This window comes from Coturnix japonica, chromosome W, assembly GCF_054131305.1.
Source record: "Coturnix japonica strain WE chromosome W, WE-NBRP24, whole genome shotgun sequence".
NCBI classification, from domain to species: Eukaryota; Metazoa; Chordata; class Aves; order Galliformes; family Phasianidae; genus Coturnix; species Coturnix japonica.
The window spans coordinates 6756720-6779714 of record NC_140701.1 but is presented as its reverse complement, the minus strand read 5'-3'; the positions used below and the strand labels follow the sequence as shown (position 1 = coordinate 6779714).

At 49.2% G+C, this 22995-nt stretch overlaps 1 protein-coding gene across 1 annotated transcript in view; it reads left to right on the top strand.

Moving 5' to 3' along the window:
- LOC146754426 (uncharacterized) overlaps positions 1–22995 on the top strand; it is a 599901-nt gene that overhangs the window by 182580 nt on the left and 394326 nt on the right. The gene's annotated exons all lie outside the window — the stretch shown is intronic.

Sequence of the window (22995 nt, the reverse complement as noted above, 5' to 3'; positions counted from 1 at the left end):
CTTCCCAGCACTTTGAGGTGACCACTGCCAGGCAGAGACAGATCCAAGCAGTCCATGCTGAGCATGAGAACAAGGACACAGACACACAGAGTGTAGCTTCGCTGAGGGATTTATTGATCATCAGAGGGTGTCATTGATCATCAGGGTCTTCACTGGTCATCAGAGGGCAACTCTGGTCATCAGAGGTCTTCAGAGGGCAACACTGGTCATCAGAGGTCATCAGAGGGCAGCAATGGTCATCAGAGGATGTCAGAGGGCATCACTGGAAAGAAGAAGCCTTGTCCCTGCAGGGTTTGTCCCCAAGGACTTAGGGCAGGAGAAGGACTGGCAGCAGCCAAGAGATCCAGCGCAGGATGTGGGTCCCATGGGGACAGAAGCCATAGCCCCTGTCTCAGCTGCATGGTGACTCTGGGCCATCCAAAGGGCACCCTGAGCCTGCCCCCTCCAGATCTGTTCCTCTGCACATCGCTGTAGACTGCAAGGGAAGGGCTGGAGGTGAGAGTGCCCAGGTCCCCCTGGAACAGGTCAGGGACAGTCCCCTCCATACCATCAATTCCCAGCACCTGATGCCCAGTCCTCAGGGCTCCAGATACAGCCAGGGTCCCCTAAGTCCCCTGTGGGGTTGTAAGCATCCCTGTGCTGCTCACCTAGACATGTAAATCCAGGGCCACACGTCTCACGCGCGGGGGATTCTCCTCTGTCCTGCTGAGCACATCCTGGGGAAAAAGGGGTCGTTAGGGACACACAGAGGGTATGGGGAGAATGGAACACACTGGGAGCAATAAGACACAGTGGGACACCCTGAAGGTGCAGGGACCCATTGTGGGCACAAGAACAGCATGGCCAAGGCACGGTCCTGTAGCCAGCTCAGCCCCAACTGCCCCCCATTGCCTCCCCCCCCCCGACCATTGCCCTCCCACATCTGGAGGGAGCCCAACAGAGGCTTTGGGGCGGCAGGAGTGTCTCCAAGTCTCAGGGGAACTGAGAACAGCAAGACATCCCAGCCCCATCCTTGCCCCAGGGTCACCCAACTCACCAATCCAGGAAGGGCAACAGCAACAGGTGGTGGCGCCTGGGGAAGAAGAGCCATGAGGCAGCAATGAGGGAACTGTGAGTCTGGGGGATCACAGGGTGACCCCATCCAAGCAGCCTGGTTGGTCCCAGGGCTGCCCCCAACCTCATGGTTGCCAAGGTCTTTGTGCACCTCTGCCCATGGAGGAGCCCAGGGCTGGGGCTGGGCATAAGGACAGAGCAGGGATTTGGGGGGCCCAAAGGAGGGGAATAGGGGTGCCAAGAGTCTTGGGGGTGCTAAACAGAGAGGAACAGAGAATGAGGGAAAATGAAACACAAGGGATTGGGGACCTAAAGAGATGAGAATTGGGTTGCCAATTAAAGGAGATCTGTTGGTGCAAAAAGCATGGGATGTGGGGACCCAAAGAGAGGGCATTTGGAACAGCCAAGAAAAGGGATTTGGGGGAGCCAGAGAAAAGATGACTAGGGTGCAAATGGAAGAAATTTGGATGTGCCAAATATAGGGGCAGCCTCTGCCAGGCAGGGACAGACCCCACCCGCTCCTTCAGAGCTCCCTGCAGGGCCATCCTTGGGCACAATCAGCATGGCTGCCCAGGCACTCACCACAGCAACTTCGGAGTCTGGCACTTGCACAAGTGACTGTGGGGAGAGGAGTAGGAGAGAGAGTGAGAGATTGCGTCGGGGATCCCCAGTAGCCAATCACCTCCAGCCCCAGCCCACATCCCCCACAGATGCTTCACCTGAGCTTCCACTGTGCAGCACAGGGCAGCAAGGAGCATCACGAGGCTGAGCACAGCTGCCTTCATCTTCCTCTGTGCTCTGGGAGCTGGGTGAGGCTGCAGGAGGCAAGGTCTGCATTTATCCTCCCTGAGCCCCTCCCACTCCCCAGATGCCCCTGGGCTTGGCAGACTCCCCTGACATGGACTGAGCCCAGCATGCAGCCGTCCCCTTCCTTGGCCCCAGGAAACATGAGGAAGCCAGGGATCAGAGGAAGAACACTGAGTGCTGGGATCCTGATGGCATTGAGCCCAAAGCCCTCAGGTCCCAGCACTCAGCACACACGGCCTTTCTTTCACCCAGGACCACCCAGAGATAATGCTGTCCTCATATCATGTCTTTGTCCAAGGACTCATCCCTGAGTTCTGTCCTGTCCTGTGAGACTACAAGGTGTGAGGCTGATTCTTCTTGGGAACTAGGATACAGCATTTGGGGACACTGGGAGGTGAGAGGGTAATAGGGACATGGGTAGTGAGGAACTTATGGAGATATTTGGAAGGCAAGGGGACACAGGGATATGAGGACATGAAGATATGAGAACATCATGTGATACGAACACATCATGGGAACATGAGTATGTCACGGCAGTTTGGGGAAGTCATGGAGATATGGGAAAATGGGGACGTGCAACCAAATGGGAACTTCTTGGTGACAGGGATCTGGAAGTTTGTAGGTGGGGCCATCATGGCCAGGCTGGATGTAGCTCTGGGCAGCCTGGTCTGGTGATTGGTGACCCTGCACATAGCAGGGTGATTGAAACTAGATGATCATTATGGTACGTTTAACTCAGGCCATTCTATGATTCTGTGTGGGCAGTGGGGACAGTTGGGTGATGGGGAAACATACACACAGGAAGGTTGGCAGTGTTCACTCAGTGCCTTTGTCATCATGCTGGAGATCAGGAGTGAATAACAGAACTTGGCTATGGCTGATTGGTTTCCTCCTCATTTATTGCTTCAAAACCCAAAGACCATGCCTTTTAGAATCATGGAATCTCAAAATCATGGAGTACCTGAACCATGGAATCACAGACTAGAATCAGCAAGTCATGGAATCACAGAGCCATGAAATCACAGCACCATAGAACTATAGAATCATGGCATCATTCACGTGGGACAAGACCACTTAAGTCACGTCAGGAGATGTGTCGTGTATTTTCTGCTGTCTTTACATAGCCAAGAGCAGAAGTCCCCACGTTACATCCAGATATCTGCATTGCATGTCTGAGATGGCAGTAGTGCTGCCTCTGTCCATGAGGACAGTTTGCCATTAGGACACACAGGCACGGAATCCAAGGCTGGGGGTGAAAACTGGATGAAGGTACCTGAATAAGTTCTGAAGTCACTGGGCTGTGTGCCTGAGCTTCAGCAGAACAAAGGTGTCCTACGGGTTTTGTTCCCATGATGGTCCAGCCTCCTGTCATGGCTTCAAAGAAAGTGAATGTTGTTGTATCTGGATGAAAGGAAAGAAATAATAGAGAGCTGATAAATGGCTTAGAACTGCAAACAACTCAAGGATTCTACAAGGAAACATGATATGCCAATTTGAAGTGCTTCATCTGACAGAACAGCCAGCTGGTCACAGCTTTCACGGGGCATTTCCCATAAACAGGAGAGCTGCTGTGGACAATCTCTGAGAAGAACGCTTGAATGTTTACGTTGGAAGTTGCCCAGAGAGCAGCCAGCTGGAAGAGTTTCCTTTGGGCTGCTTCTGCTCTGTGCAGTATTTGTCAGAGCTGATCAGTGCTGCCTCATTCACTACACTTAAATGTAACGTGGCATTATCCCTACTCTGGGGTTCTTTTGGAAAGAACCAGCCAATTGCCCGTGCTGCCATCAGTGAGGAATCTTGACTGAGGTGAGGTACAGGCTGTCTTTGAGATCAGTGTAAAGTAGGTGGATGACATTTGATAGCAATTAGATGTGAAAGGTTCTCCTTGGGAAAACCCCTCGGCTGGTTTGATATCTAAAAAGAAACGCCCAGGCTTTTGTAACAGTCAAACACTGAACAAGTGAAATGTGACATGGTTGGAGTTCTCAGGTTGCTCAGCCAACAGCCTCCCCTGCAGTGATTTCCCCATCACAGCATCATTTAGGTTAGAAATTACCTCTCAGGTCTCTAACTGTTAACTCAGAGCTGTATCTGTGACACGTCACCTGATCTGTGCTATGGCACCCTGCTGGGCCCTGAACTTGTGGTGCTGGGGAACAGGTGTAGGGACTTCCATGGCAAAGCATGTTCTTGGCTGGGCTTGATGACCTTAGAGGTCTTCTCGTACCTAGATGATTCTGGGATTCTAGGACTTTCAGGTTCCATCACGATAGTAGGATTCTCATATTTGATGTTGTTTCTCCAATTGTAGATTTCTAGGATTCTAGAGCTGCAGGAGTGTAGAAATTCCAGCACGTAGGATTCTTGCTTTGTAGGATTCTGGATTTTTCCTTTTCTTAGGTTTGTAGGATGGTAGGACTCCATTTCTTAGATTCCTAGATTTCAATGGGTCGCTATGCCCCCTGGTGGCCGTCTTTTTATCTCGGGGTGCGGCCCCAATGTTCCGGGCTCTGTACCGCTGTGTCAGAGAGCTGCCGCTGCGAGGAGAGCAGTAGCAGCTGTCAGCTGCTCCCTGAGGAGATCCTTTGCTTCTGCATGGAATGTGAACCTTCCAACCAACTTCCCATTACGTGTTGCTGCCATGTGACAGATGACAGCAGAGAGGCAGTCTGACAGAATGGCATCTGACATGGAAGTGCACATGAAGCAAAGGTGTGCCATTGAATTCCTCCAAGCAGAAAAAGGTTGCACTCGTTAACATTCAACAATGTTTGCTGAATGCTTCTGGAGACCAAACAGTTCATGTGAGCAGAGTGTGTCAGTGGGAGGTGTTTTTCAGCAGTGGTAATGGCTTAGAACTGCAAACAACTCAAGGATTCTACAAGGAAACATGATATGCCAATTTGAAGTGTTTCATCTGACAGAACAGCCAGCTGGTCACAGCTTTCACAGGGCATTTCCCATAAAAAGGAGAGCCCTCGTCTGGACTGATGACATCTAAAAAGAAGCAGGCTTTTGTAACAGTCAGATACTGAACAAGTGAAATGTGATGTGGTCTGAGTTCTCAGGCTGCTTAACATACAGCCTCCACTGCAGTGATCTCCCCACCATGGCATCATTTAGGTTAGAAATGACCTCTCAGGTCAACCAACTGTTAACTCAGATAAGAGCTGCTTCAGAAATAATGCCTCATCTTATGTGACACGGACCGTAACATCAAAGGCGGATGTTGGAGATGTGACTGTAGAGGATGAACCTTCCCAACAACATCTCATTACGTGTTGCTGCCGGGTGACAGTTGTCAGCAGATGGGCAGCCTGACAGAATGGCATCTGACATAGAAGTGCATATGAAGCAAAAGTGTGCCATTCAATAACAACAAGTGTAAAAAAGTTACATTTGTTGACACTGACCAATATTTGCTGAATGTTTCTGGAGACCAAACAGTGGATGTGAGCAGAGCTAGGCAGAGCGAGGTGTGTTTCAGCAGTGGTAATGGTGGGTCACCTTCTCTGGTGGAGATGCATATAAGCAGGGCATGTAGGCTCCTCTTCCTTACCCTCACTCTCCGATCTCTGTTCTCCAGGATTCTCCTGACCTCATGTCAGTCATCTCATTAGGGGCAGCTTTCTACCTACATCCCTATGTTCCGGAATGTCTCCTGTAGGACCTATCAGAGCTTTGTGCACAGTTCCTCTTCCACATACCATCCAGGAGGCAGTGACCACCTCTCTGTACAAAATGGAAGAAGCCCTGGAGGAAGCTTGGACAATTCTGACATGATAACCCATATCCAAGAACTTGTCCAGTGCAGGGTCTCTCAGGGAATGAGGAAGAAGGAATCTGACAACCAACGTACAAACCAGCTGCTGCTGCTGGACACTCAGAGGCACTGACGATGTGAGCCTGAAAACACAGACCCCACCCAGGAGCCCAGGGATGGCCCGTCAGCTGTTGCAGGCTGATTGCACAGACGGATGAACAGCTGTGTGATTCCTGCTGGACTGTGGGCTTCTGAGAACATCAGACCTTGACAGCTCCAGAAACGTCTCACAAGAAGGAGGATGGACGGAGTCACTGCATGACCTTTATTATGTTATGGTTCACAGAGAGCCCGTTTCACTATATACAGAGTGTCTGGGCTAAACTACAAAGGTACAAGCTGAATAGGAAATGATTTGAGTAATGACTTTGTAATGAAAATCACTATAGTATTACTTCTAAAATAATAAGAATAAATTACACAGATAAATTGGCACAAAACAAACAAAAAGGAGAGTTTGATTCAGTAAAAAAAATTCAGTTCACTGCTTTTGAAATACATTTGGTCATCACTTTCCTCACTGCATCCTTGACCTCCCTGCTCCTCATGCTGTAGATGAGGGGGTTCAATGCTGGAGGAACCACTGAGTACAGAAGTGCCACCATCAGGTCCATGGATGGAGAGGAGATGGAGTGGGGCTTCAGGTAGGCATAAAAGTCAGTGCTGACAAATAGGGAGACCACGGCCAGGTGAGGAAGGCATGTGGAGAAGGCTTTGTGCCGTCCCTGCTCAGAGGGCATCCTCAGCACAGCCATGAAGATCTGCACGTAGGACACAACTATGAAAACAAAGCACCCAAAGGCTAAACTTACACTAAAAATGAGAAACACAACTTCCCTGAGGTAGGAGCCAGAGCAAAAGAGTTTGAGGATTTGGGGGATTTCACAGAAAAACTGGTTCACAACATTGCCTTGGCAGAGAGGCAGTGAGAATGTACTGGCAGTGTGCAGCAGGGAATGAAGAACCCCAGTGCCCCAGGCAGCTGCTGCCATGGTGGCACAAGCTCTGCTGTCCATCAAGGTCCCGTAGTGCAGGGGCTTGCAGATGGCAACGTAGCGGTCATAGGACATGATGGTGAGAAGGGAATACTCTGCTGACATGAAGAAGACAAAGAAAAAGAGCTGTGCAGCACATCCTGTATAGGAGATGGCCCTGGTGTCCCAGAGGGCGTTGGCCATGGCTTTGGGGAGAGTGGTGGAGATGCAGCCCAGGTCGAGGAGGGCCAGGTTGAGGAGGAAGAAGTACATGGGGGTGTGCAGGCGGCGGTCGCAGGCTACGGCTGTGCTGATGAGGCCGTTGCCCAGGAGGGCAGCCAGGTAGATGCCCAGGAAGAGACAGAAGTGCAGGAGCTGCAGCTGCCATGTGTCTGCCAGTGCCAGGAGGAGGAACTCACTGGTGGAGCTCCTGTTGGGCATCTGCTGTTGTTGTGCTTGGAGTCCTGCTCAGAGACCAGAAGGTAATGACAATTCCAGACCATTTTCAGAGACATTCCTCCTGCTATACTATATAAGTTTTCCTTTTGCTTAGGAAAATAATTATTTAACTCCATAACTTGTGTTTACTTACATGAGCTTCACCATCCCTTAAGGAGTAGAATACTGGGGAGCTCTTATTTTCTTCTCATTTCCTAATCATACCCCAACCTCCTGGGTATTTTCCTCTTTACTGCAGCTGCTCTTCGAGACCCCAGCCCTAGCCTCTGTGCACTTCAGTTTGTCTTAGAGAAATCTGCCTGTTTGCAGGACAGTGAACTATTAATGCCAGCAGAAAACAACTATAACTTTTGCTTTAGGTAGGTGAGGCTGAAAGCACAGCCTGTGTGACTGTTCAAAAAACAGCCAATTGATTGGAGATATATTTGGGAGTCTCCAAGCTGTGTTCAAAGTTGACAGCCCCTCTTAGATTTCTTCCCCCAATCCTTTCTGCTTTCACTCAGAACAAGAAATGGAAAATCCCTGCCTTGGCTCTCCTCTTGCAAAGTACCCTTACCAACATTCAGTTGTGCAGTGGAGTTGTGATCCCCCTGCCCCAAGCAGCAGCAGCACAAGCCCTGCTGGGGGGCTCCTCCCCCCACACGTCTCCCCGCAGCGCCCTGGGCAGCTCCCCGGGCAGGCTGAGTGCTGAGCCTGGCAGGCGGCAGAGTCCCATACCCGGCACACAGCCCCTGGGGCACAGCAGGGACCCTGCTCTGCAGGACAGCCCTGGGCACCTGCAGCCCCGGCTGCACAGCCTGCAGCCGTGCTGGGACACGCAGTGCCTCAGGGCTGTGCTTTCATAGTGCAGTATGGAAACCCTCAGCTAAAGCAGAAAGCTTTTTCCACAAGAAAGAAACTTGCAGTGCCTGCAGCCAGATCTGCTATGGGATGTCTCAGTTTTAGTTAGCCCTATAGGAACACAAGCTGCATGGTCTGCAGTGAGACTTACCGTATCATGGCATGTGAGCTCTCCTGTCCCGAGCTCACAGTCTGCTCACGCTGTACTCATCCTCTCTCCCCTTTCTCTCCTCTCCTTCTGTCAGCTGCAGGCTGTGTTGTGCACAAGATCTGCTCCTGGGCACAGCTGTCTCTCTGCAGCACTGCCCACTTGTATGAGCTCCCAGTGTCCCAGTAGCCTGGCCCAGCTCAGCACACTTGAGGATTTGAGTTTCTCTTCCTCACTGCTTCCCCTGGAGATATCCCTGGGGCTCCAGGGCTGAAAGCTCCTGGTAGGCAGCAACTATGGCCATACCAGGTATGCAGGAGTCCACTGGGTTCCATCTACTGCGGAAATACAAGCATACACTCGGCCCTATGTGAGAAGATCTGTGGGATCCTCCCATTTAGAAGATTCGGGCATTCAACACAGGATCACAAAATCACAGAATCGCAGAATCACAGAATCACAGAATGACCCGGGTTGGAAAGGATCTCAAGGATCATGAAGCTCCAACCTTCCTGCTTGGCAGGGCCACCAAACTTACACCTTTACTAGATCAGGTTGCCCAGGGCCCCGTCCAACCTGGCCTTGAACGCCACCAGGGACGGGGCATCCACAACCTCCCTGGCAGCCTGTTCCAAGACCTAACCACTCTCCTAGTAAAGAACTTCCCCCTAACATCCAACCTAAATCTTCCCTCTTTCAACTTAAAACCATGTCCCCTTGCCCTGCTATTATCAGCCCTTTCAAAGAGTTTACTCCCCTCCTGGTTCTAGGTTCCCTAGAATACTAGATACTGAAAGGTTGCAATGAGGTTACCCGGCAGCCTTCTTTTCCCCAGGTTGAACAAGCCCAGCTCCCTCAGCCTGTCTTCACAGGGGACATGCTCCAGCCCCCTGATTATCTTCGTGGCCCTCCTCTGGACCCTTTCCAAGAGCTCTACGTCTTTCTTGTACTGAGGGCTCCATACCTGAACACAGTACTCCAGATGGGGCCTCACAAGAGCAGAGAGGGACAATCACCTCCCTATCCCTGCTGGCCACTCCTCTCCTGATGGACCCCAGGATACCATTTGCTTTCCAAGCTGCAAGATCACACTGCTGGCTCATGTTAAGTTTCTCATTCATCAAGACACCCAGGTCCTTCTCTGCTGAGCTGATCTGAAGGACTACTCCCAGTCTGTACAGATGCCCGGGGTTCTTACGGCCCAAGTGCAAAACCTTGCACTTTGGCATGTTGAACCTCACTAAGTTCACCCAGGCCCACCTTTCAAGTTTGTCAAGGTCCCTCTGAATGGCACCCCTTCCTTCCTCCATGTCAACCTTCCCACTCAGCTTGGTGTCATCAGCAAACTTGCTTAGGGTGCACTCAATTCCATCATTGATGTAGCTGATATAGATGTTAAAGAGCACCAGTCCCAAGACAGACCCCTGGGGGATTCCACTTGTTACCGGCCTCCACCTGGACATTGATCACCATCCCTTGTCTGTGGCCTTTCAAATGATTTCTTATCCATTGAGTGGTTCACCCATCAAATCCACATTTCTCCAATTTGGAGATGAGGATGTAGTGGGGGACCATGTCAAAGGCTTTGCTCAAGTCCAGGTAAATGACATCAGTTGTCTTCCCTTCATCAATCAATACCTTCACTCCATCATAGAAGGCCACAAAATTGGTTAAGCATGACCTTCCCCTTGTGAAGCCGTGCTGGCTGTCTCAGATTGCATGCTCATTCCTCATGTGATTAATCATGTTGTCCAGGAGGATCTGTTCCATGATCTTCCCAGGCACAGAGGTGAGACTCACCAGCCTGTAGTTCCCTAGGTCCTCCTTGCTCCCCTTCTTGTATATGGGAGTGATGTGACCCTTCCTCCAGTCATCTGGAACCTCATCTGACAGCCACAACTTCTCAAATACGATGGAGAGCGTCTCGGCAACCACCTCAGCCAGCTCCTTCAGAACCCTGGGATAAACGCTGCCTGGCCCCATAGGCTTGTGCTCATTCAGTCTCATGAGGCACTATCGGACTTGCTCTGCCCTTACAGTGGGGAGGTATTCACCTCCCTGGTCCCCAAATAGAGGTTTGGGGATGCAGGGCTCAGGGACGTGAGAAAAACTAGAATCCTGCCCGCCAGTGAAGACCGAGGCAAAGAACTCATTCACTAGCTCAGCTTTCTCTTCATCCTTTGAAACCAGTTCTCCTTTTAGATTTATCAAAGAAGGTACACCCGTTTTGTCCTGTCTCTTCTGGCCAATGTACCTGTAGAATGTCTCCTTATTGTTTTTCACATCCCTCACCAAGTTCAGTTCTGCCTGTGCCTTGGCTTTCCTGATTCCACATCTGCAAGTCTGGACAGCATCCCTGTATTCTTCCCAGGTGACATGGCCTTGTTTCCAGAGCTGGTATGTCCCTTTTTTTGCCCTCACCTCACTCAGCAGGTCCTTGCCAAGCCATGCTGGTTTCCTACCTCATGTGCCCACTTTCTTATTCAGAGGGATGGAGACCTCTTGTGCTTTCAGGAGGGCATTCTTGAAGAGTATCCAGCTCTCCTCAAAATCCTTGTCTTTAAGGACAGAGCTCCAGGGGATCTTGGCCCTTGATCCATTGAGTAGCTTGAAGTCTGCTCTTCTGAAGTTCAGAGTCCTGCCCCCACTCTTTGCCAGGCCCACATCCCTCAAGATCACAAACTTGACCAGGGCATGGTCGCTGCAGCCCAGGCTGCCTCCAACCATAACGCGTTTGATGATCTCCTCCACATTGGTGAGCAGCAGGTCCATCAACGCTTCACCTCTGTTCGGTCTGTTCAATATCTGGACCAAAAAGTTACCATCAATGGATTCCATGAGCCTTCTGGAGCTCTTGCAGCTTGCCCTGTGGTCTTTCCAATAGACGTCCGGATGGTTTAAGTCCCCCACCAGGACGAGAGTCCATGAGCATGAAGCCCCCTGCATCTGGAGCAAGAAAACCTCATCTACAGCCTTGCCTTGGTCAGGTGGCCTGTAGTATTCCACTAACACCAGCTGACCTTTATTAGTCCCATCTTTAATTCTAACCCGCAGGCCCTCAACCTGTTTCTGACTGTTTCTCAGAGGGAGCTCCTCACAGTCTATCCACTTGTCACGGGTTACTTAGATTTACCTAGGGCCGTGACAGGGGAAGCCACCCTGTAGAGCCCCTGGAGCCCGGAAAGGAGGGGGAAAAGGGAAATGGGATAAAAACAGCGGCAGTCTAAGGAGGAAAAACTTATTTCACTAAATATGATATCGGAATACAAGATAACACAATATAATATAATTGAGGTTAATAAATCGAACGAAACAGAGAGAGAGAGTCCCCGAAAACTGACAGGCCTACTGGGAACTCTAGGCGACACAGCTGGAATGCTTCTCACTCTCCGGTCAGGGATGAGTCACGGGACCAGGACGCTATATGATCTTGTTTCCAGGCTGGAGTGCTCTCTCTCTCAGACTCTTGGAGGGTGGGAAGCGTTCCAGCCGTGTCGCCTAGAGTTCACAGTAGGCCTCTCGGTTTTCGGGGACACATGAGGAACAGGGAGATCAAGCACGCTCTCAGGAAGGTGTTGCAATAAGCACTATTCCAGCTTCCATAAAATGGACAACTTCCTCATAGGATTCCCAGTGACGGTTCTTCATGTTTTATGCATCTTTGATTGTTTGATTATGTGAGATATAGCAACGTGCAAAAAAAGGTTATTGAACTTATAAATAAAAATGTATTACACTTATTTCCTACCTAATTTCCATTTTTTCACTCCAAGAGCTCATGTAAACATGTATCCAGATTCCCCGAATACGTTAAAGTATACCTAAAAAGGTTTCAAAATAGACTTTTACTTAGCTTTTCTTTTTTCCTACTTTGTCTGGATTTGGGGAAGTACAGCCACAGACAGCAGCTCAACGTGCTCTTTTCATTTCTGATCTCTACACCACCACAGTGCTTTCAAGCCCTCTCATTTGTGCAGTCCTGATGGTCTTGTGTGTCTCACGACAGTCCTGTTGCCTCTACAGCAGCAATCCAGGGCTGCAGTCAGTAGCCGGCAATATGAACGGCTGTGTCAGAGCTGGTCTCCTTGCTGGCACTGCCATAACAAGAGGGCTCCTTTAGAGAAGGACCAGAGAACTGGAGGGAGGCCTCTTCCAAAGCTGGTGTAAGGAATATACCTCAGGAGCTGCTCCCTGAGAAAACCTTGAGATCTTCTGGTGCTCTTCAGTGTGTGACCAGACCAGATTGAATAGTCACAAGGAGATCTGTAAGCGTCTCAGGGCAGTGCTGTGGTTTAAGGTTTATGGGTTGAGACAAAGAGAAAAAGAAAAGGATAATAATTATGACAAATGTATTTATACATATATAATATATTTAGTGTATTTTCACACATATACAACATATGCAGTTGCAAACATATATGAACTAATCCCTATGCGCATCTGTTTGCAAGTCCAGGACTAGTTGCAGGGGTTTTAACAGCCACAGGGTTCACTGTAGGAGCTGAAGTGGCTGTCGGGCTGTTGCAGGAGTTGAAGTGACCTCAGAGTTCATTGCCAGAGCTGAAACCACCACAGGACCTGTGACTATGTAGGAGTAGCCACTGGGCTCATTGGAGGGGCTGGAGCCACCGCAGGGCTGTACTTCCTCCCTTGGGAGGAATTTGTACCATTTTCTTATTACCATACTTGGAACAGCTATAGGACCCGTAGCAGGAGTGACTGCAGAGCTCATTATGAGGGATGGAGTGACAGTGGGATCTGTCCCAGAGCTTGGAGCAACTGCAGGACGTGTAGCAAAACCTTGGAGCTGCTGCAGGGTCTGTGCCAGGAGTTGCAGAGGTTGCAGCACTGTCAGCAGATCCAGCTCTCTGGATCTGGCACACTGCAGTCATGTGTGTTTCTTGGGGGCTACCAGAGCCACAGCAGACCTGCCCCCAATATTCTACCAGTTTCTCAGGATCCTGCAGTTGCTCAGAGATGAAGTTCCAAAGCCCTGGGTGTGCTCACCGCTCCAGGCAGCTGCCCAGACCGTCCCACACCCTCTGCCATGCAGAGCCTTCTCACCTTGGGGCAGATCTCTCAGTGATATTCCTGAATAATTGTTTAACCTCAATCCTAGAATCATAGAATCACCAAGGCTGGAAAAGGCCTGAAAGATCATCCATTCCAACCGTTCACCTATTACCTATAGCTCCCACTAAACCATGTCCCTCAACACAATATCCAGTACACCCCCGGACTCACAGAGGCGACAATGTAAATTGTGTAATTCCTAATCATATGGACAATATTACTTCCAAAACCCAAAGATGACCGCAGAGCTGAATGTGCACAAAACTTCACTTTGTCAGCTGCCAATTTTATCGTGGTACAAACTGAGGTCAAACAGCATAGCAAAATAAATACCCTAATCCAGCAACCAAGCACCAAGTAAGGAGCTGTGCAGTGAAGCTTCATGAGAAGACTCAACAAGCTCCACAAATAGGGAAACAATTAGCATCATGGCTTGCACTTTTCCAACTCCCACAAAGCCCTGAGTTATCTCACTCTGGACAGATGTGCTGCTATCTCAACCCTTGGAGCCTCACATCAGGCACCAAAATGACTGTGGTTGCTGAACCCAACATGTGGCTCAGCAGCACACAGTGCTTGGTGCACTTCCCCATTCCCTGTGGGATGGGGAAGAGAATTGAGAAAAAAAAGTACAGCTTGTGGGTTGTAACAAAGCAATTTACTAAGAGAGATAAAAGAAGAGGAGTAATAGTTATCACTATATATCCGTTGATATGGAATCGTATGTAACAACTGATGCACAAGCACTTGCTCAGCACCACCAGACTGATGCTCAGCTGGACCCTGGGCAGTGAAGAGACTGAGATGAACTCCCACCCCTTTCAATACAATTTCTGCTTGCTGTCAGCTGATAGAGAACGTCCCTTTGGCCACTTTCAGTCAGCTGTCCTCACTCTGTTCCCTCCCAGCTCCATGTGCCCTTTACTGACCATGGCCTTGGCTCTGTAGAACACTGCTTAGCAGCAGCTGTAAACATCAGAGTGTTATCAATGATTTTCTCCTAGAACCAAAACACTGCACCATAGCAGGCAGTCTGAAGAAAACAATTCCATCCCAGCTGTAACTCAGATACCTGCCTGTCCCCCTCCTCTTGTTCTTCCTGATCAGGAAGCAAGGAACAGAATCTGCTGCTCTCCTCTTTGAGACCTTTCCATCAGTTCTCAGCTGGCTCCTCTGCCATCCCCAGGCAGAGCTCAGTGCACTCTCACAGAGGGCAGCAGCTGTTCCTCATCTTCCTTGGCCATCCTTCAAAAAGATTCTCTATGCCATTTTCTACAGCTAAGAGGTAGGAACCATCCCACCATGTCTCTGCGAGACAAACAAGACTGTAGGCCTGCAAATGCACAGTGATTTCGAGCTCACTGAGTGAATGCTTGTGGTCTTCGCATTAGTGTAAAGACTCTTCAGAAAGCATCTCCTTCAAGAAGCATGACTAGATTTAGCTTGGCTTGGTCTCGCATCTACAACATGGTACTGCTGTTCAGAAGGTGCCACACAGGAACGAGACCCATTGTGGGGCTCACACTTGTCCAGCAAGCACTGACACTACCAGGACATGGCTTTCCTGAAGGTCTTTGGCTGCATTTGCCAGCTGGCTTAGGGTGTGCTGGAGACCCCACGGAAATGCCATTTAAATGAGAGCCCAAAACAAAGAAAGGTGCCATCAGTGACAGAATGTGTGTTTGTCACAGCTTTGGAATGGCATAAGCTCTGGAATTTTCACTAGACGTATAGAGAAAGATCTGTCTCTTCTTTTGGTGTACTCATCCATTTGGTCAGCTGAATAACTCTGCACTCTCAGGTGCCTATTACTCACAGAATCACAGAATCACACAATCGTAGGGGTTGGAAGGGACCTCTAGAGATCATCAAGTCCAACCCCCCTGCCAAAGCAGGCTCCCTACACCATGTCACGCAGGTAGGCATCCAAGTGGGTCTTGAATATCTCCAGAGAAGGAGACTCTACCACCTCCCTGGGCAGCCTGTTCCAGTGCTCCGTCACCCTCACTGTAAAGAAGTTCTTGTACACATTCGTGCGGAACTTCCTATGCTGCACTTTCATCCCATTACCCCTAGTCCTATCCCCACGCACTACTGAAAAGAGACCAGCCTTGCCACTATGGCCCCCACACCTCAGGTATTTATAAACCTGGATCAAGTCCCCTCTCAGCCTTCTTTTCTCAAGGCTAAACAGACCCAGTTCCATAAGTCTCTCCTCATAGGGGAGATGCTCCAGGACCTTCACCATCTTTGTGGCCCTCTGCTGGACTCTTTCCAAGAGATCCCTGTCTTTTTTGTACTGGGGAGCCATGAACTGGACACAATATTCCAGATGAGGCCTCACCAGGGCAGAGTAGAGGGGGAGGATCACCTCCCTCGACCTGCTGGACACACTCTTTTTAATGCACCCCAGGATGCCATTGGCTTTTTTGGCTACAAGGGCACACTGCTGGCTCATGGTCAATCTGTTGTCCACCAGGACACCCAGGTCCCTCTCAGCAGAGCTCCTCTCCAGCAGCTCTTCTCCCAGCCTGTACCAGTGTATGCAGTTATTTCTGCCTAGGTGCAAGACTCTACACTTGCTTTTGTTAAAGCTCATCTGGTTTCTTACTGCCCAGCTCTCCAGCCTGTCCAGGTCTCGCTGAATGGAAGCACAGCATTCAGGCATGTCAACCAATCCTCCCAACTTCGTGTCATCAGCAAACTTGCTGAGGGTGGTCACTATCCCCTCATCAAGGTCGTTGATGAAGACGTTGAACAAGACTGGACCCAGTATAAACCCCTGGGGGAGGCCGCTAGTTACAGGCCTCCAGCCAGACACCGCACCGCCAACAACAACCCTCTGCGCTCTGCCAGTCAGCCCATTCTCGACCCACTTCACTGTCCACTCATCTATCCCATACTTCCTCAACTTTGGTATAAGAATGTCATGGGGGACAGTATCCAAAGCCTTACTGAAATCCAGGTAGACTACATCTACCGCCCTCCCCCTGTCCACCCAGCTAGTGACATCTTCATAAAAGGCCACCAGGTTGGTCGAGCACGACCTCCCCTTGGTGAACCCATGCTGGGTACTCCTGATAACCTCCTTATCACCCAGTATTAAACCCAATACTACCCAATAGTAAGGTCTTACAGGAAAGCGAGACTTGCATCATCAAGAGAACCCAAACTACTCACAACCTAATCATAAAGATCGTCACAAAGAACGATGATGGAGCAGAAGTGAAATTTGTTGCCAAAAATGTTGATGTCAGCACCAAGATGAGAGTGAGAGGTATTTGCTTTGATCATTCTCCTTTCCTCTTCCAGTCAAGGCATAGTTGCTGTGATCTGATGATTAGAACTGGGGCTGCAGGCATTCACTGACTGTACCAAATACATGAAATTGCATCCCATGGACTGACGTGAGTCCTGGTTTTGCCCTAAACATGATAGCACTGAGTGTAGGGTAAGCCAGTCTACCCAGCTGCTTGGTATCTGAACCAGATTGCTTGATGCCAGCTGATGAATGTCTGCAGTTCACAGCTATTGGCCAGTGCATTCAGTCACCAGGTTTACCACTGCATCACCATAGAGCAGAACTTTCAGCTCCAGGTTCAGACAGCCTTTCTGATTGCACTGGAATAGTTTAGAAGTAGGGGAGCAATCATTCCAATAGTATCTCTATCAATCAGCTTTGCATGACCAAATAGAACAAATAAACATTCATCATGGGAGGAGCTGTTTGTCACTGGGTGGAAACCTCTGCAGAAGCATGTTTAGAGCATTCTTAATCAGTAGCAGGAGATGTTTGGTTGTTTTTTACTTAGTAAATCCGGCAAGAAGACCAAATGAAATATCTTGAATTGCTCAGCATTGACACAATGATGAGTGCAGGAACAGAAGGTGATACTTTTTCAGAGATCTTGCAGCAAACATTGACCACATTAGCCTGATCTAAATTGAAATAACGCGGCCTTTGCTCCTGACAGGTGCTGCAGTGAGATTTACCAATAAGAGCAAAGATGTAGAAAAGATCTCTGCTTTGCTGCAGGGTGTAGGTCTGATCTCTGAGATCCACACACTGGGCCTTGATTGCAATAAATGAGAACCCTTTGTTTGCTCCAGTGGAAGACTTTCCATTTCTGCAGTACCCTCTGCAGATGACACAAAAGCAAATGCACCTTCTTCCTAGCAACAATTGCCTTTTTTTTTTTACACTGAGTATGCATGAGGCTCTTCATCATATTCTGCTGGCTTGTCACCCTTGTTGATCCATGGAGAGACAAGAAAGCCCTAGAGTAGTGTATGCACTTCGGCATTGGAGAGCTTACTTAATTGCTTCTTCTCAAAGAACAAACTCCAGAGAGGCATGGAGACAGCTCCAAAGAGAATTGAATAATGGGTATAAATTTAAGGAGAGCAAAACACCCTGCCAAGGCTTGTCAGCTAGTCTTAATTTTGCTTTTCTTCTCTTTCTTTTTCACGATAGCATAATATTTCATACTGGCAGTTCTGCCCACAGAATTAACTGGCACAGGCTGCCCGGGGAGGTGGTGGGATCCCTGGAGGTGTTCAGGACCAGTTCTTGGGACCAGTGCGTTTTTACATGGTTATCAGTGACACCAATGATGCAATGGAGTGCACCCTCTGCTGTTTGCTGAGTGGTGCGGCTGATGCAGTGGAAGGAAGGGATGCCATTCAGAGGGAGCTGAACCGAGAGGTTGGCCTAGGTGAATCTAATGAGGTTGAACACAGCAAAGTGCAAGGTTTTGCACTTGGGCTGGAGGAATCCCAGGCATTTCTACAGCCTGGGAGGAGCAGTCCTTAAGAGAAGACCCCCAGAGAAGGACCTGGGGGTCCTGGTGGATGAAAAACAGAACGTGAGCCATCAGCGTGCTCTTGCAGCTCAGAGAGCAAATGGTCCCCTGGGCTCCATCAGAAGAGGGGATGGCCAGCAGGGACAGGGAGGTGATTGATCTTCATGATCCTTGAGGTCCCTTCCAACCCGGGCCATTCTATGATTCTATGATTACACTCGCTGTCAGAAATAACGGCAGCTGTACAGAAGCTGGATATATTTGGGGACAGTTCTTGTAACCAGCTGATTTTAAGATCTTGCCCGAGTCGAGAGTCTAAATTGCATGTCAGAAGAAAGCTGGGAAAGTGGTTATTGCTCATTCTTTTTCATTTGCTGATTCTTTCTTTCGGGTTCCTTTTCCAAAGGAGATTCTGGTGATGGAAGCAGTTGAAGAAAGAACCAAAGCAGCTCTTGCCAAGAGTGCTTGAAGTCCCTGTGGAGAGAAGCCAAGAACTTGGGCTTCCTCTGGCATGCTCCCCACCATGTCTCAGGAAGGAGACAACTGCTGTTCCACTTTCTGCTCTGTGTGTGGAAAGGTACGTCTGGGTTTCTTCTGCTTGTTTATTCTTTCTTTTTCTGGCTTTGAAGGAGAAGGGGTGGAGCAAGGGGAGACCCACTGGTCATTTGTTACCTCAAGAACAGGATGGATTCTGCATTCACTGTGAAAAACCTGGGCTAGTAGCATGGGCATGTTTCAGGCTGGACTCTTCTTTTGCTGCTTGGTTTCCTTTTGGCTACAGGGAGACAGCTGTCTAAAGGTGTGTTTTCAAACCCACTCTCCAAAACCATGTTTCACTGTTGCAGGTGGTTCAGTGTGCTCTTGCAGTGCAGATGCTGTAGTTTGCTGTAGAATCTGAATGGTTTCTGTTCCTAGGGGAGGACTGGGAGGAGGTAGTGAGAAGAGAATTCAATGCCTGAGGTGTATCTTAGTGAGAAATGTAGGCATGAGGTGCTGAAAGTCTTGAGCTGTCAAAGGCCAGTGAGGCTCAGACTCCTTAACCTGCTGGAGCAGGGTGGAAGCAAGGAGTGGGCTCTGCCGTCCCACCAGCTGCACTTGGTTCTGGTCTGCCAGGTCTGTGCTGGCCTGGATTTCTTCTGAGAAGTTTGTTGGAGCTGCTTGGAGTAGTGAAGGGTGGGGAAGAAGTGCTGCTCAAGAGCTAAAGCTCTGCTTGATCATTTTGGATGGATTTAACCATGGTATCTGAAGACATAGTTTCCATCAGAATGATCCCAGCATTGTGCAAGTGTCTCAGCTGAAGCCCCTGAGCAGATGTCTGAGAGCACCCGCCTCCTCCAGCTGAGCCATAGGAAAGCTGACTGTGCCCAGTAATTACAGCTTCTGCAGATTGAATGTGCTTCCAAGTGTTTTCCTTAGTGATCAATCATGTCCCAGCACTGTGATATTCCATCTCTGGCACAATCTGGAGCATCTCTGCAAACCTTGGGTGCCCATTCCCACCAGCATTTCTTCCTTTCTCTCTTTAGAATCAGTGTGGTGCAGTTCCCAGTGTTTGTGAGCAGCAGCCAGCAGGCTGCAAGAGATCCAATGGCAGCTTTCAGCACACAGAGGGATGTGATGGGGACAGACTGTCCTTACCGCCATGCAGAAGGGAGTTTTTACTGTCCTCTCTCAAGAAGTATGAAAGAATAGAGTTTGAATGATAGTTGTGAGCAGGTGCTGTGCTGTAGGGGATGTCAGGTAACCATTCCTATGGGGGTGCGGGAAGGAGCAGTGAAAGTGATGTATTAGTTTGTGTTTTGGCTGTTAAAGAGGAGTTCCATTTCTGGAGGCAAAACTATGAGCTATGATGGAAAACAGAAGGGAGAAGGCTGATACCTGGATCGCGGGCTGAGCTTTGGTGACTGCAGCCATCTGCAGTAGAAGTTTTGCTGTTTTGCACAGTGGGGTTCAGAATGGGAGCTGATGATGAATGGGAGCTGCTCGAGGGACAGACTTCCATGTACAAGTTCCAGTGCCTCAATGACTTTCTTGTAGCGAGGAACCCCAAACTGAACATAAGACTTGAGGCGCAGCCTCCCCAGTGTTGAGTCCAAGGGGATGATCACCTCTCTGCTCCTGCTGGCCACACTATTTCTTAGACAGGCCAGGATGCCGTTGGCCTTCTTGGCCACCTGGGCACACTGTTGGCTCATGTTCAGCTGAGCATCGACCAACACCCCCAGGTCTATTTCCTCTGCACAGCCCTGCAGCCACTCAGCCCCAAGCCTATAGCGCTGCATGGGGTTATTGTGGCCAAAGTGCAGGACCTGGCACTTGGCCTGGGTGTACCACATCCCATTCACCTCAGCCCAGTGAGGTTGATCCGGCTTATCTAGATCCCTCTGAAGGGGCCTCCCTTCCCTCAGGCAGGTTGACACCAGCTCCCAGTCAAAAGACAAAAAGAGAAGAAAGCAGAAATGAAGAAGGCTTCTCTGAGAGCTGCCCCTGCACCTGCAGAGGTGAGTCCTTGTTATGGACAGACACAGCTCTTGTTGTCAGGGCCTCCATCTGTCAGACATGAATGAGGCTGTAAAATCCTGAGGGAAGTGGCGTCCTGGTTCTGCACTTGCTTTGTTTCTTTGCAGTGTTTGAAGTGTTACACAAAATGAAGGATAAATCTCTAAAGCAGGTGGTCGGTATGCTGGCATGGTGATGTTACTTGGTAATTAGTGCTATTATTTTGTAGTATATTAATAGTTTGCTAATAAACAAAAAACAAGGGGGGGAGGAAGGCGTTCTGATAACAGAGGATGCTGAGAAGGCAGAAACACTGAATGCCTTCTTTGCTTCTGTCTTTAGTGAAAAGGCTCTCCCTCAGAAATCCCAGACCCTGGAGGTTAATGAGAGAGTCTGGACAATAGGAGATTTCTCTTTAGTCAGGGAAGAGGTGGTCTGTGATTGCCTAGGAAACATTAATGTCCATAAATACATGGGATGGGTGCATGGGGTGCATCCACGGGTGCTGAGAGAACTGGTGGAGGTCATTGCTGAGCCCCTCTCTGTAATCTTTCAGAGGTCTTGGAGAACTGGGGAGGTGCCTGAAGACTGGAGGATGGCCAATGTCACTGCAGTCTTCAAAAAGGGCAAGAAGGAAGAGCCTGGTAATTATAGGCCAGTCAGCCTCACCTCTGTCCCAGGGAATGTGATGGAACAGCTTGTGCTGGATGCCATCTCCAGAGAACTGGGAGTAAAGCAGGTTATCAGGAGTACTCAGCATGGGTTCACCAAGGGGAGGTCGTGCTTGACCAACCTGGTGGCCTTTTATGAAGATGTCACTGGCTGGGTGGACGGGGCTAGAGTGGTAGATGTAGTCTACCTTGATTTCAGAAAGGTTTTTGATACTGTCCCCCATGACATCCTTATACCAAAGTTGAGGAAGTATGGGATAGATGAGTGGACAGTGAAGTGGGTCGTGAACTGTCTGACTGGCAGAGTGCAGAGGGTTGTCGTTGGTGGTGCTGAGAGGGGATTTGATCCAGGTTTATAAATACCTGAGGTGTGGGGGCCATAGTGGCACGGCTGGTCTCTTTTCAGTAGTGCGTGGGGACAGGACTAGGGGTAATGGGCTGAAACTTGTGCATAGGAAGTTCCACATGAATGTGCACTATAACTTCTTTATGGTGAGGGTGACGGAGCACTGGAACAGGCTGCCCAGGGAGGTGGTGGAGTCTCCTTCTCTGGAGATATTCAAGACCCGCCTGAACACCTACCTGTGCAACGTGGTGTAGGGAGCCTGCATTGGCAGGGGGGTTGGACTCGATGATCTCTAGAGGTCCCTTCCAACCCCTAAAATTCTGTGATTCTGTTGGAATGTGGGAATGCAAGAAAGAATATTCTGAGCAAAAGCTGTGGAGTGAGATAAATGGCATGAGAAAGTAAAGCTGATAACCAAGGAGGGCTCCAGAAGAGAAAACGAAGTCCAGTAGGGCATATTTAGAGACAGGTGAAGAACCCTTGAGCGCACTGAGGAGTACTAGGGTGCTCTGGAATGTCTCTTGGGCTCCTTACAGCACACATACTTGCTCTGGGGCATGTCTGGATGTCTGTAGAGCTAATTGCGGGGCCCTGAGAAACCTCTGGGGCACATTAGGGGGAACTGGCTTCCATGTGAGTGTCCTCAGGTTCCCAGAAGTCAACAGGGAAGCCTTTGGAGACCCCTTGGGAAGACTCAGTGGGGCCCTAGAGTGATGTAGCAGCTTGTGTTGGTTGCATCTGCTTGGCAGGGAAGTGATTTCCCTGGTGGGAGCTGACTGACTGGGAGGTGATTTCCTTGGTTTAATTAATTTAATTACCTGGATTATAATTAAATAACACTGTTCAGAGTTCAATCAAGATTATATTTTTCCAAAGTACTTCAGTCATGCATCTGTAGCAGCTTTGCTAAAATATATCGAGTTTATTCAAAATTCCAGTGATGCTCCTAAAGCACTTGAAGTGCATTTGAGGTGGGGAGTGACAAAACAGCTCTGAGAGAATCATCATCAAATCAGAACATGGGAACGGTAACTAATAGCAGAGATTCTGAAAAGAATATTCAAATTTTCAAATTACCTTTTTCTAAAGTTGTATTTCACCAAGTTTCATCAACACTTGGTGAAAACACTGAAAAGCTGACTTGCTATGTTTCTTTTTATAAAAAATCATGTGTTACAATTGAGAAAAGAAGGTATAGCATGTAACATTCTCCAAGTAAAGTGCAAAAAACATTTCTTCACAGTTCCAATTAATGTCTTATGTTTTGTTCAGACTCACTAAATGATGTATTTCAGGGTACATCACATGGGAATATAAGAAGACTATTCAGAACAGGAGCTGCAGAGCAAGATGAACGGCATGAGAAGGTAAGGCCGGGAACCAAGGACACAGCTTTTGTGTCACTCAGCCACCTGTGGCAGAGGTCAGGATTTCAGCAGGGATTTCTGCAGACGTTCCTTGAACACCCCCAGGGTGGGTGACTCCACCACCTCCCTGGCA